Raw genomic sequence first — 15,774 nt, 5'->3', positions numbered from 1 at the left:
ATAATTTAAGTTTCATGGCTGGATAGATTAGTTTTAAAATGGTGTTATCAGAGAAAATGCTTTTTATGGTTGTGTCTAGAAGGGAGCCCGCAAACCGCAAAAAGTCTCGCGAGACTACATGCCTGACGCCCAATCACCACTATTCGAGATCAATCCTAACCACTACAATCTCGCGAGAGTTTCCCCAGTTTGTGGGCTCCCTTCTAGCCACTACAGCTTTCTGAGAAGAAGAAGAAGAAGTAGAAGAAGTCCTGATAAACTGAGAGAAAGGATAAGAAGAGGAGATGAATCATCAGAGGAGGAGCTGCAGGTGTTTCTGTGGCTGTTGGAGAGATGAGAGAACACCTGAGGAGACACTCTGAACACCGGAAATGACACGGAAATGTTCCGGTATTCACAGCTGAGTTCACCTGCAGGACTCAGACACACTGACGATCAACAGGTGAAGAGTTATCATCATCACACTGTTTCAGAAGTTGAACCTGGAGCAGACTGAGGACTTCTTCAGACAGGTGAGTCATTATTAACATTAATCACTCTGCTGGATTAGACCTGAACTACCATTTTGTTGCCTAGCAACGGAGCTGCGTGGCTCCACGGTGTTAAAGGGACTCTATGTTATTATATATTTAATGTTTATTATATGTTTAAAGGGACTCTATGTAAGAATCCTAAATGTCTTGTTAACAGCTTCACCTGTGTCCGTTAAGTCAACTAAAGTCAGCGTCCTGTTGCTGGCGCTTGTGCTCGCTCTACATAGACATGAAGGAGCATCGCTCAACACAGTGAGGAGACACACGTCAGCTAAAAGCACAATATCACTCTATATTTCAGCTGCTTGGCAGTAATGTTAGCTGACCAGACCAAGGTCTCTCCATGAATCAATGCTGATCCTAGTGTTGGCTTTTCCTGCCTCAGCCTCCCGACCGCGGCCGGAGGGAACGGGGGAGACGCCGGAGTTTTGGTCGGAGACGATAACGTTTCTCTCTGCGGAGCCCCGTCACTTCACAAGACACGGGAAACCTCTGTTGGTCTGGAGGAGCTGCAGCAGTTATTTCTGCACAAACGTCCACTGAACATTCACTAGATATTCTCAGAGCTAAACTAACTCTTCTGCAGTGTGGAGTGAGCAGCATGCACGTGAGAGGTGGAGAGAGAGAGAGAGAAGGAGCGCGGTGTGTGAGTGAAGGCAGGCAGAGGAGCAGAGGAGCAGAGGAGCAGAGACTCCGGTCCTGGAGACCAAAGCTACGGTCTCCCCCGCGTCCTCCGACCGCGGCCAACACTGTTTAACAGCTTCACCAGATACAACCAAGAGGTTTTGGTGCTTCACTGGAGTTTGTGTTGGAGTCTGAGTCTGAACAGCGGAGACACACGAGAGACCATGAGACACCGACCAGCAAGGATTTAGACGTGGAGGAAGTTACTAACAGAACCTTTTAAAGAGTATAGAAGCTAGGAGACGAAACTCCGGTGTTTTTTTTTACAATAGCCGCTGCCGCTATTTTGGACTTTGAAAACATATTTGTTATAGTATTTTATTGTTCAACAGGCCGACTCGGTAGAATAGAAATAATTTAGTTTTACTTTTGTACGGCTCTGTTTAGGAGGACGTTTAACTGGCGTCCGTTAGTCGCTTTCAGTCCAAAATGGCGGAAGCGTAGCTCTGCTGCTGGGCGCTGATGTTGCAATGGAACGAACACTTGACTTTCACTTCTTAATAATATATGTTCTTTGTCGGTGTGTGAAAACGGTGCCGTGTCTCTCCTGTGTGATGTGTGTCTGGCTGCTGCCACTCTGTTGTTCACATTGTTAATATTGGTGATGTTTTATTCTGCGGATGTTTCAGGTTCCGTTGTGTCCAAAGCTCCTTTTATTTATTTATTGTTAATTTAATTGTCTGAGTTTTGTCTCTTGTTGCTGATGTTGCTCCACTTGTATATAAGTTGGCATTTGATGCGATCTGTTCTGTAGCCTCAAGATGTGCTTTTTAATTTAACAGTAATAGAAAAGTCAAAGTTTATTACAGCTCAACATCACAAAGCGTGCCTCAGAGGGCTGTACATATAATATATATATATGTGTATATATATATACACTTATATATATATATATACACATATATATATACATATAATACAAACACAACAAGTGATATAAACTACATATAAAGCATTACAAATGGAAAAGTTAGACACACTCAATATATACAATAAAAACAATAATAATAAAACTCATAACATGAGCAAATTTACCGAAACGTCCAGAGATTTAAGTAGATAACCGTAATTAGTATTTTAGCCAGACTAAGTGAGGTTGAAGGCTGATGCAAAGATGTGTTTTGAGTTTAATTTGTACTGTTTACTTCGTATCATATATGATATATCATCACCCCCGTCACCTTATTTAAAGGTCCCATATTGTAAAAAGTGAGATTTTCAGGTATTGTACATTATAAAGCAGGTTTAAGTGTTTTATAAATACTGTTAAACTATCAACACGCTCAATATACGGAGAAATACACACAGCCCGTATTCAGAAATTGTGCGTTTGAAACAAGCCGTCAGGATTTCTGTCCATTTGTGATGTCACAAATCTACAATATTTAGATCATTACACGGTTTTAAACATAAACATTCTAAATTTGTCCCAGTTTATTTCCTGTTGCAGTGGATGTAAATAACATCAGCTGACAGGAAGTAAACATGGACCCAAGCTGTTGCCTAGCAACGCAATTCTGTTGCAATTCCATTGAAATGCAATAAAACGGAGCGTTTCAGACAGAGGGTGAATACAGGTATATTCAGACAGACAGGATGAGGATAATAATGTGTTTTTTGAACATTGTAGCATGTAAACATGTTCTAGTAGAAACACAAAATACAAGTATGAACCTGAAGATGAGCTGATAAGGGACCTTTAAGATTACATTTTGACTGACCTACTTTTTACTTTTACTTAAGTTCATTTTTACACAATTACTTTTACTCGTTCCACCTCTGCTGGTTCCTGTAATTGAAAGATATTCTGATAATTCAGTGTGGTTTCTCACCTAAATGAAACGGTGGCTAAATCCGATCATGATGGAGGGAAACGAAACATCAGCTGAGTTAATCCTGATAGTTTAGCATCTCATCTTTTAACTCCTGTGGAATAGAAAACACATATTTATTATATCTGTTTCAGTAAACTTTAGAAATGGGAGGCAGGCGGGCAGATACAGCAAAACAAAGACACATTTAATCACTGTGAACTTTCTTAAGCAGTTCAAAAGACTCATTTGTGGCGCTCTCTGAGTATTCTTCTTCTTCTCAGCATGTGTTTTCTTGTAATTCATATTTGTATAGCTGCAGCACATTAACATCTTTCCACACAACCTTGACTGTAAATGACTCTTTCCTTTCCTTTTCTAATTAACGGACCTCCTGCATGTTTTTTTTATTTCACATTTGTATTTTAGTATCCGACTCCGACCGCTGGCTCGACCTCTGGACACACGTAGCTGCTCGCCGTGAATACATGTGACCGTTTCCGAGTTGTTTTTAGGAGAGCGTGTGTTGCTCAGCAGGAAAAGAGACAATGAGTGAGTGAAGTGTTTTACGCTGTCGTTGCACCAACCAAGGCCTCCCGACGTAAACATCTGTGATCTGCACTTTGTGATAGATCTCTGTAAACAGAGACGCCAAACAACAGATGCAACATATTTAACTCTGCAACACACAAACTCCAACATCTGTTAGCATCGTTGAGCAGTTCTATTTACAGGATTTGTGTTTATAAGAAGCAGCTCGAGCAGAATACAGTAGATTGGTAACAGTAAATCCGTTAGTACCGACGTTAGTGGGAGTTTGACTTGAGATCTGTTATTAACATAGCGTAGTAGTGATAGTTGCAGTGAGTAGAAGGTAGTCGTGGTAATGATGGTAATTAAAGACCGAGCAATGCATCGGTTGAGTTCATTCTATCTCGTCACAGATACAATATCACAGCCTTCATATGTCAGTCAATAACTAACAAGAAGTTTCAGTACGGAAATGCCAAAGATGTGTTTTGACATTAATAGGGCTGCAAATAACGATCGTTTTCATTGTCGATTAATATATTAATATATTGATTATAGTTATTTGGTTTATAAAATGGTGAAAAATGTGGATCAGTGTTTCTCAAAGCCCGAGATGACGTCCTCTAATGTCTACAACTCAAATATATTCAGTTTACCGTCACAGAGGAGGAAAGAAACCAACAAATATTCACATTTAAGAAACTGGAATCAGAAAATTTTGACTTTTTTTCCCCTTAAAGTATTACTCAAACCGATCAATCGATTATCACAATAATTGTCGATTAATTTAATAGTTGACATCTGATTGATTATTCGTTGCAGCTGGTTGGAAAAGGCTTCCCTGTAGTTTGCTTCACATAAACAGAAACTCAGTGGATTCATATGTAAAGATGAACTAGTCATTAATAAAATAAGTATAAAGTTTAGTTGTGATTTACTTTGTAAAAGTATTTTATGGGCTGCAATAATATATATTTCAGTCTTGTGTTTCTTATCTCATATCTTTGTTATCTATAGTTTAATTAACTTCCCAGCATAGTTAACTGCTCAAAATGTACTGTTATATTATATATATATTTATATTTAAAAAAAAACAACTGATTATTAAATTCAAGGGATTCTTTTTTTTTCTAATATTTTCATTAGGAAGTATAATAATATAATATATAATATAATAATAAGTATAAAAGTAATACAAACTTCCGTGAAGTGAATGTCATGACCTCATTTCAGATACGTACAACAAAAGACAAACAACACCCGGAACTAAAGGAACAAAACGAGACGAAGAAAGAGACAAGTAAACACACAAAAACATAATTAATACAAATAAAAAATAAACCAACGTACAACGCCATAAGGCACACAAATCAGGTAAACAATAATACAAATATATACAGTTTATGTTTCCCCTTCAAGGGATTCTTATCAAAACTGTATCTTTATGTTTTGTGTTCCTAAAATAATAAAATACCTGACAATACATCATTATCTAATTTTTGTATGTTTGCCTAAAAATCCACAATCAGTCAGTCTGTAATAATAATAATAATAATAATAACAATAACAATATTAATGGTATTAGTAGTGATAATAAAGAGTATTATTTGTGAGTAATCTTAATTGATTAGTCGACTAATCAGTGGTTTTGGTCTTAGTTGACTCAGATCTCTTGAGTCCATTAGTCTTTCTTTTTAATGTTTTTTTCACGCTGAATGATTTATTTATTTCTAAGAAACGTCTGAGCTCATCTCTGGTAAACACAGAACACCAGATCTAAAGTCGTGCTTTAGTGGGATTCTTTGAGGAGAAACTCTGTCGCTTAAATCAACGAATCGATTAGTCGACTAAATCGTTTGAGTGTTAGTCGGATACGAATTTCCTTGGTCGAGGAGCTGCTGTTACATGAACTATTTTTTAACTGTAAAATGTCTTGCTACATATCATATGGGTCAGAACTCTAATAAGCTAATTTAATGGATTATTATAAAAAAAAATGTATGTTACTAAAAAAATAACGGCCAATATATCATTATCTAATTTTTGCAAACCTTCACATATCAGTATATTTGCCTAAAAATCCACTATCAGTCAGGCTGTAATAATAATAATAATAATAATAATGATAACAATAATAATAATAATAATAATAATAATAATAATAACAATATTAATGGTATTAGTAGTAATAATAATAATAATATTAACAATAATAATAACAATATTAATGGTATTAGTAGTAATAATAAAGAGTATTATTTGGTTTGGTTTTGGTCTTAGTTGACTCAGATTTCTTCGGTCGACTAGTAATGTTTTTTTTTGCTTTTTCATGCTGAATGACTATTTTCTAAGAAACTTATGAGCACATCTCTTTTTATTTATTTATTTGTATTTATATGTTTTAACTGTAGAAAGTCTTGCTTCATATCATATGGGTCAAAACTGTAATAACCTAATTTAAGGGATTCTTATCAAAATGGTTTGTTTATGTTATGTGTTCCAAAAAAAAAAAAAAAATTGGGCAATATATCGTTATGTTATTTCAGTATATTTGCCTAAAACTCCAGTATCAGCCGGGCTGCAATAGTAATAATAATAATGATAGCATTAGTGGTATTAAAGAGTATTATATTGTGAGAAAGGTTCCTTGCATTGCTGTCATAACAGTTATCATAGCGACTCTGATTTCATTGCAGATGACGTGGAAATAAATTGCAGTCAGCTGGCACTGGGAGTCTCCCAAGTACAATTACTCTGTTTACATGCAGTAGGAGGGGAGGAAAATTGCTTTTGAAAGCGCTCTTTAAGGTCATGCTTTTGTTGCTGTGCATAAGCTCAATGTTTACCAGAGTATTTTAAGGAAACTCAAAGCCGCGCCACGCATCAACAAGTGTCTTAAACGGCTGCACAAAGGGCCCGTTTTGAGGCAAATGCTCACCTAATCCTCTGGAGAGGCTCCTGTGGCGGGCCCCGCCGCCAAGCGCCGCGTGAGGCCTCCTCTTTTTAACAAGGTGCTGAAGTCACTTAAGCACCGAGTAAACAAACAAACAGTCCCAAATCATTCGCTGCATTTCCTGGACTCAGTTCCCTAAACAACTGCACGCACGGTGCACGTAGCAGCGGTGCGTCCAGAGCTGCCGTGTGGTCATCTGTGTGTAATTATTCATCATCCTTACATGGGAATTCCAATGACGTGCTGCGCTGGCGAGGCAGCGTTACCCCTCTCTGAAACAAGTGGGGTTTATTTTCGAGCCTCTGCCTTTTCTCCGTGGCCAGATTGCCCGGAGAGATTGGCTTTCTCCGGGCTGTGTAACAGATACCATCTAAATCATTAGGGCTCATTCATTGCCATGTGCCACTCCGCGGCTCGGGTTCCTGCGACCCCGAGGTCAAGCGGCTGAGAGCTCCCTGACCTCCAGCACTTCCTCTGAATATTAACAGGGTAGTTATGTAGTCAAAAGCCCTGATATAGAACATTGGTTCATTTAGATAATAGCCAATCAGGCGGAGCGGCGAGGAGTGCAGTGATCTGCACAGGATGGCTGGGCCTTTATGTGGCTTACTGAGGGCATAATGACAGCAAACAGAGGAAGCGTAGGCCTCTCTGGCTGAAATTATGCGGTCACATGCCTGCTGGCTGTAATGCTTTCCTTTAACCAGGCTAAGTTGGGCTCCTTACGGGGGGACAAATCCAGCCAGGCTCTATTATGAAGATGAATGTTGTGCAGTTATCTTGCAGACTTTAATACGAGACAAGAGTGCAGTTTAACGGAGGCATTTAGCGTGCAACCTCTGCACCATTCCAAATCATCAGCCAGAAGATATTCAAATGATTTTTTGGAGAAAGTTTGAACCTGCTGACTGTGAAACTGGAAATGATTAGATTGTGGTGAGAGAAATCTGTGAGTTTGTGTACTTTTATCAAGCCGGAGTGCACGCCAGAATCACTCATGACAAATTACAGCTGGCTGGTGTCGACACGCCCGCCTTTTAAAAAAAGAAAATTGCGGCTTTGAAATAAAATGCAATCAGTGAAGCGTCTTTTAATATTTTGATTGTGGCAGTTTAAATTGGAAGTTATCTAGTTAAAACAAACTTTCCTTCACGACTCCCACAGGATCCGTGACCCCGTTTGACTGCTGAGCAGCCGCCGTTCATCCACGCTATCAGGCCCTTTAATCAGCAGAACGCCGCCGTGTGTTTGTGGAGCTGAAATGGAGCGTGGCGGCCGCTGGAGGCTCTCAGGAGATGGACAGCAGCCACATTGTCACCCTTTTGTGCTTAACTGTCCGTGAGCTGGAGGAGCTGTGAAGGACGAGGCTGCGTGTTATCACTGATGAGAAGTGTCGAGCAGACAAAGAGAGAAGATGTTCTTTTCTTTTAACTAACAATTAACCACCATTAGACACTAAAAGGCTCCCTAAAGGTGAGAAAGTCTGGTGATAATTCTCTGTGGGTTCATCACTCAGTATCATTAGATCCATTATTAATATAAACATATTGCTTAGTGCAGCTTTAATGCAACTAGTGACAGCTGGTCACGTGCACTCTTTATTTTAGGGGCTCACTAGAAGAAGGAATGATGGAAACGGATGGACTCAACGAGCTGTTAAGACTGAGATATTTTTACATTGTGGACAACAATAAGTGTTATTAGAGTCTTTCCATGAAGCTAAATCTTGACGCTGCCGAGCGGTTAACACCTCCTCTGGTTCTGAAATGTTCCACTGGTTTGGGTTCTTGCACCGGCTCCCAGAAACCTGCTCACATTCAGCAGGAAAACGATGGGAAGCAAATGATTGTGCAGAGAAACACCGGTTTGTAAGATAATGAGCTGCTGTCAGCCGCTCCCATACGAAGCCCGAGGATCGCCATACTAAGCTTGAATGCACGTCAATTACAGCCGCATTCTCCTCGACCTCAGTGAGTAAATAAACACCCTGAAACTAGTGGATAATCATCACGGCCACTTTTGTCTTCCTGCAGAATGTAGAGGACACACGGAGGCGGCCCTCCACTATAAATAGTCGGCAGCAATCAAACAAAATAAATGAACTGTCAGAGCGCGAGTATTCACAAGCACGACAACATTTTAAGTAATTATAAGTAAATTTGTTGCATTTCTGAGTAAGTGGTAGCAGATAGGCCTCTGACAGAGAGGCAGTGGTGTGTGACGGGCTGATTTAGGACGCTCTGTGTAAACCCTCAACCCCAGCAACAAAAAGAGAGCCCACTCCACATCCCACACCGACCACATCTCAATGGGGAGGAACGCTAAAGACATCTGCAGGGCCATTACACTCACTTAGCCGCACATCAAGGAACACTTGGCTGCTGTGCCACTCCCACTAAACTTCCCTCCAAATGGCTATTTGTTTGTCTGTTAATGATCTTTTCCCCCTTTGGGCGAGTTTTAGACATCGTTGTTTTTCTTCGCCCTCGTCACCACTTTAAAGTTGTTTACGGAAACAAGCAAATTCTGACTGACGCGCAAAAAAATAAAATGCGTAATGGAAAATTGACAAGCATAACATTATCCCATGCTCATTGGAGACGTCTGAAGAACATTTGGGTGACTCGAGATGTTCCCCACGTTCACCATATTTGTGCACCATATGACATGATTTATAGACAATCATGTGATAATTTACATCTTGTTGTTGGACCTCATTCATGTGGCTTACTGAGGAGGATTTGCAGAGCCCGCCTCGCTGATTACAGAGCGAGTTGTGCTGCTAAAACAATGTGTGCTGCAGTCAGCGCGAGCACAGAGAAACTCTTTATAATCAACGGCTATTTTTAGGCTTTTTCAATCTTTCATTTAGAATAACTGTGGCGTTTGTTCAAAGTCTCTCTTTGTTGGAAATCTTAAACGAGTTAAATACACAAAAGGCCGGAGATGGTGGAGCAGAGAACACATCGTGGATGGATGTGTTACCGGCACCAAGTTGGACTGTTTAACCAGCCCAGTCGCCAGGAAAACATGTTGGTATTGTACGTTTCTGCAAACCACCGATACGTTGAATGTGGACGTTTTTGCATCGCGTAGAGAAAGTGACGTAGTATATAAAAGGCATATGAATGAAACTATAATGCACAAGGCAAAAGCGTGCAATAAGAGCGCCGTTCTTGCTTTTGCCGTGTCATTTGTACGCCTTGTAGTCTGTACTGAGTACAATGTAAACGTATCAGCATAAATATGCTACGCTCAGAGCTAGTGACGTAGAATAAAAAGTGATAAAGACTGCTCATAGCGGGCGGGCCGGGAGGCGGATGGGTCCAACAAACACAGAACTTTCAACCAGGACACCGGTCTTTTGTTTTTTAGTGACGTTTGTGACGTGTTTTTTGTACTATTACGTTGTTTCCGTACATATTTTATTTAGCTTCCGTACTTTTTTTTAAGCCCAACCATGATGTTTTTTCCTAAATCTAACTAAGTGGTATTGTTGCCGTTACCATATTTTTGTTGCGTGGCGTACAAATGATACGTGGAAGCCTGAAATGCGTCCTCATGACACGAAGAATGTCCTTGTAGTTCCTGTGAGATCGGGTTGGACAACGAGTATAAAGAGCGAGAAAGTCAAACAAATGCAGGACTTTCACTCAGGAGACCGCTGTTCGTGTCCCGTGTCAAACCAAAAGTAAACGTTGACTGTACGCTTGTTACGCATTTGTTACGTAAGAAAGTCGCTAAGGGCGGTTGTTGTTTATTTACGGTAGTTACTAGGGATGTCACAAGAACCAATACTTCACACTAACGGTGTCCAAAATCTAAAAGGACACAGTAAACTCACTATCGACTTGTCCAGGGAACACAGCCTACTTTCCCCTGATAATACTTCATTACAACAAATCTGTGTTGAAATCTGCAGGACGAGAGCTAGTTAACGTTCACAGTCCTTTGGAGCTAACAGCTAACGTTGGTGGAGACTGATTTCATTATGATGCATTCAAGCTATATTTAGTAAAAATGAGTATTGGATCATGTTATCAGGATCTATTCAAATGTAATCTTGTAGTTTCTGCCGAGAGACCTGAATCAATCCAGTTGTTTGAGGATGTTTTCTCAACAATATAAACTAGATATTAGAGAGGTGACCTGTTTAACTTCCCAACACCAGCTCAGAGTGTTTATTGTTTTTTATTGTGGTATAATCGTGGCATTTCACTGGTGTTGGTATCGACTACTAAATCTCTGGTATTGTGACATCCCTACTAGTTACGTTATTATTTTAACACAAACCGTGATCTTTTTTCTGACCTTTACTGAGTAGTTTGTTGCCCAGTTGTTTCACAACGTTAACCTCGTGGCATTGTGCGTTTTTGCAAGCGTATCCCGTGGTTTGCAGAAACGTACAATGCCAACATTATTTTCTTGGCGACTTGGGTTGGTTTAACTAAAAAGTGTAAAGGTGGGACTTTCCGGGGCCATGTGGCGGTGGCGGCGGCGGCGACCTCCTTCTCGGAGCTACTCAACGGGACAATAAGCAAATGACAGATAAGGAATGATTTGCTAAAAGCAAAACCTCAAAAATAAACAAACCATTACGCCGTGCCGCGGGAGAGCCGGGTTAGCGCTTCTAATTCAGGTGAATTGCAGACAAATTTCCCCCGGCTGGCACACTTACAGCTGTAATAATAGAGAGCGGGCTGCAGAGCGGCCGGGCCACAGAGCGGCCGGGCCTGCACAGTGTCCACACATGGCCGGCAGCAACACCTCACATGGCAGACCTGACTACGGAGGCTAAAGAGTGCATATATTATTAACATGTGTTTTACAACATGCACAAATGTAAATTAAGGTTTTTATACACATATTTGTATTTCATGTAACCTTTTTCACACAACGTAAATCTTCTTTAACAAATGTAAATACTATTTGTATGTGTGTTTGTGCAGGAGAGGACGTGGGACAAACCCAGACAGAAAGACAGAAAGACAAAGCGGAGTAAATCCGTCCATGTTTTCTTTACCAGGAGCGGCGTGTTTATTTTGTGTTTCTTGGGTTTCAAAGCGTGGGCACCAAACTGCAAAGGAAACACGAACGATTAAAATTAAAGTGCTTTGATTGAACACTGTTTTTCCAGCTTGTGGCACAAACATTTGCAAGTTTTGTCCTTTTATAGAGATTTTAATGACCTGTTGGGAGCACTTGGCCTTAAATGATGTGTTACAGGAAATAAACTTCAGAGAGATATGCCTCACCGTTGCACATTTAATGGTTTTGATGTTTACAACGGTTAGTATCTGAAGCTTTTGAACGCTCTCCGTTATGATTAAGCTGAACAGCAAAGTGGGAGTTCTGCAGAGAGGCCAGAAAGCATCCAGGAGTAGAATAAGGACATGTTCACTTTGAATCCCCGTCAGCGAGGCCACACACTCGCATGCGTTTTTCACCGCGGCACAAACCCTCGCTCATCAGCGGGCTTCGAACCGGCGTGTGTGCCGAGCGCGAAGGGCAGAGCAATGACACGGTCCTGAGCGCCTGATTGCAGGCATCTTGAAAAGATCTGGCCGGCTCGGGCTCACCACAGGTCCCCTTTCAGTGGGCTGTCATTACCGCCGAGGTGAGCTCTCACACGCCGACCCACACACACACATGCTGGGGTGGGGGCGGGGGGGCGGCGGGATGAATGAGCGCACTGAGGCCTGGGCCTGATCAAGCGAGCGGCGGCGGGGAGTTGGTGTAAGGAAATCCTCTGGTGGGACTATCGGAGCACATTAGACTGAGCAGGCCTCGGCTCTGGAGCACGCAGCTGCAGCCGGAGCACACTGGGGCAGTATTTCAGCCGCCGCTAAACGCCGCCGCTTTAATCCTAATATAAATATGTTAGCCAAATTGGGGGAGAAAAAGAGGCTTCATTTACCTATTTCACAAATATTCTATGTAACGGGGATTAATTACTTATGCAGACGTTAATCATCAAATAGCAAAGAGAGGCAGAAGCAAATAAGGAGCCTTCAGCGAGGAGCTGACAGACGGAGCGGATAAAGCTGCTTTTCATTCACTGTCACACTGCTACACTCACTTCCTAGTCATTTCATTTGTATTAGTTCTGCTCATGGTACTGCACAATAAAAGAAAATAAAAGTAGGGCTGTCAAAGATCACGTGATAATAACGCGTTAACGCTAATTTGTTTTAACACCACTAATTTCTTTAACATATTAACGCAACTTGATCTTTTGTAGGTTGTAGCGGCTCAGTTTTAAAGCTAGAGTGAAGATACTGGTATCATATGAAACTAGAAAACCTGATGAATCCATCGGTACCAACCATGTCATAGTACTTGTACTACTTGTGTAATATTTATTGCGAAGGAGGTTAAATAACGCTCCAAAGTTACGCTAAATTTTGGCGAGGACAAACTGTCATGTCCATGTTCAAAGGGTTCCCTTGACCTCTGACCTCCAGATCAGTGAATGTAAATGGGTTCTATGGGTACCCACGAGTCTCCCCTTTACAGACATGCCCACTTTATGATCATCACATGCAGTTTGGGGCAAGTCATAGTCAAGTCAGCACACTGACACACTGACAGCTGTTGTTGCCTGTTGGGCTGCAGTTTGACATGTTATGATTGGAGCATATTGTTTTATGCTAAATGCAGTACCTGTGAGGGTTTCTGGATCAATATCTGTCATTGATCTGTGTTGTTCATTGATTTATAATAATAAATATATACATACATTTACATAAAGCAGCATATTTGTCCACTCCCGTGTTGATAAGAGGATTAAATACTGGACTAATCTCCCTTTAAGGTTCATTTAGAACAGATAAAAAATGTGGGATTAATCAGGATTAAATATTTTAATTGATTGACAGCTCTAGTAATAAGTTTTGGTACAATCATATTTTGCCTCAAGGAGATGCACGGTGAATAAGAACTAGTCTTATTTTGATGCAAAGATTTGTACATTAGCAGAAATGTATCACAACATGGAGGTGAAAACAGAGATCTGTTGATTTAAATGTTAAAGTGCAATAAAAATATTTTGTCCCCTTAAAATCAATGAATAATCGTGATCTCAATATTGATCAAAATTAGGGATGCACCGATACCGATACCAGCGTCCAGGTATCGGGTCCCATACTCTGCTCATGTACTCGCAAAACGGCAACAATACCACTTTCCATCAGCGTGACATTAACCTCTCGTCAGCATCTTTCAGTTCCTATCGCATGCGCTCACGCTGGCAACGAGACGGGCCGGTAGTGCGCCCGACCCCGCGGGGCCGTGATCCCACCTCAGCCGGCACGGGCCGGCCCTCACTTTCATTGCACCACGGGGTTTTGCTTGCATCCCCTGACTGAGGACACTGAGGACAGTCCACCCTGGCGACACTTTGTCCACGGCCCCGGGAAGCACCTTCCCCCCGAGCCTTTCCCAGCCGACCTAAAGCCGGTGGCGGCGCACCGCCTCGTATGCGTGACTCCCCAGCCTGCCGTGTGTCGCTCACACCCTCCAGCTGGCTGTTAACGAGGCTCTTTAGACACAGAGAAGTACTCGTATCGGTACTCGGTATCTAAGAGTACCCAAATGTGAGTACTTGTACTCGGTCTAAAATAAAGTGGTATCGGTGCGTCCGTAATAAAATAATTATGATTATCATTTGGCCATAACCGTGCAGCCCGACAACATCATCATTCACACTATAAAGATAATGTATTAACGTCGGCATCCTTCCAGGTCAGTTTCAGTGTGTGTGTGAGTGTGCGTGCGTGCGTGTGTGTGAGCAGTGTGTGTGTGTGTGTGAGAGTGTGTGTGTGTGAGTGTGTGTGAGCAGTGTGTGAGCAGTGTGACAGGTGTGCTGCTCGTCTCCTCGTAGACTAACACATGCAATCAGAGCCTGTTAGTAAACAGTCTGTCCTTTCTCAGAAGGACCTCCGAGATTTGCTCAAGGAAGTGAAATTGCTGCAAAACGACCTCATTTGGCACCAGGCTTCAGCTCGTATGCTTCACTGAGCGTAATTGCTGGAGGGGTGGAGGTGGTGGTGGGGGTCCAGCTTTAGGTTTGCTATCTCTGGGCATTCCTTCCCTTAATAACGACTGCGACTGAAATGAAACCCGCTCTGTGTTTTGCTCCGAGAGGTGATTAGCCGGGAGGAAGTTAGGATTTCAAATGTACCTAATTGGGCTGCTCTGTTTACGCTAGCTCCAGATTTATCATCGAATTTGTGATTCATTTTAAACGGATTAGCCCCACGCATTCTGTTTCACAGTATAATTGTGCTCAAGTGGAGCGTGCACGGCAACAGATTGGTTGGGGGAAAATTGGGTTTCATTATTGGAATTATTTGCCATTTTTGCACAACAAGCAACGACGAGTGTAATCTCCCTCTTCACGGAGAGGATGAGGACGTTACCGTTGGCCTGCTGTCGGAGATGATGTACGAGCTGCAGCTCCTCGCCGTGGAGGCCGACGCAGCTTTTTGTGTTGAGCTTTGAAGAGTGTTTCTCATGTGAGCGGAGTGGTTTGATCTGTGAGGTGTGTGTGTGTGTGTGTGTGTGTGTGTGTGTGTGTGTGTTAGCAGACGTGACCCGGCCAGGCTCAGAGCTTCATGTTGGGTGTCAGGCAGACCGAGCCGTAGCTGTCAACAGTGATGCTTTATGGGGGCATTTCCTCCGCCGCTCTGACATGTGCTGTCACCTCGGCGTGGTAGACACTTCCATCTGCCCGCTAACAGCCACTGCTGTCAGTACACACACACACACACACACACACACACACTGAGGAGAACACCCACTATCAGATATCCCCGACACACACACACCTCTGTTGTCTGCCAAGAAAACGATCAGGATATACGGGATTAGAAATATTTCAGTCGTTGACAGCTTTCCACCGGAATAACTTAACGACTTGGCTCCGAAGTCGGACACATTTTTCATCACGTATCACTTCTAAGTGGTAAGAGGGTGTTGTCTTTGCCGCCGTTCACCGTGCATTTGGCTTTCACTGATACGGGTAGTTATTTGAAGGCCAATGTGGATGTTATTAGACTGAAGCTGCCAGTTGCTGATAGCTTGTGCTGGTTTCATGTAGTAGTCGATACCAATTCAACACCACGGTGAAAAACACGTGTACTTCAACATCCACTCCTTTATTATTATATATATTATTATGGTCTGCATATTAGTTTTAGTTATGAAGTTAAACAGGTCATAATTCTCTCTCTATTATCTATTTCATATTGCTGTGAATGAA

The 15,774-nt window shown here is 41.9% G+C and overlaps 1 long non-coding RNA gene across 1 annotated transcript; it reads left to right on the top strand.

Annotated features, from left to right (window-relative positions):
• Positions 1-471: 471 nt before the first annotated feature.
• Positions 472-8,508, top strand: LOC119474959. Its single transcript, XR_005203698.1, has 3 exons — positions 472-512; positions 7,677-7,985; positions 8,120-8,508. It is a non-coding gene; the product is annotated as an uncharacterized LOC119474959 (long non-coding RNA).
• The last annotated feature ends 7,266 nt before the right edge of the window (positions 8,509-15,774 follow it).

This window comes from Sebastes umbrosus, chromosome 1 (genome assembly GCF_015220745.1).
Source record: "Sebastes umbrosus isolate fSebUmb1 chromosome 1, fSebUmb1.pri, whole genome shotgun sequence".
Taxonomy (NCBI): domain Eukaryota; kingdom Metazoa; phylum Chordata; class Actinopteri; order Perciformes; family Sebastidae; genus Sebastes; species Sebastes umbrosus.
Note: the sequence above shows the minus strand (reverse complement) of the source record. Positions and strands in the feature narration are given on the sequence as shown.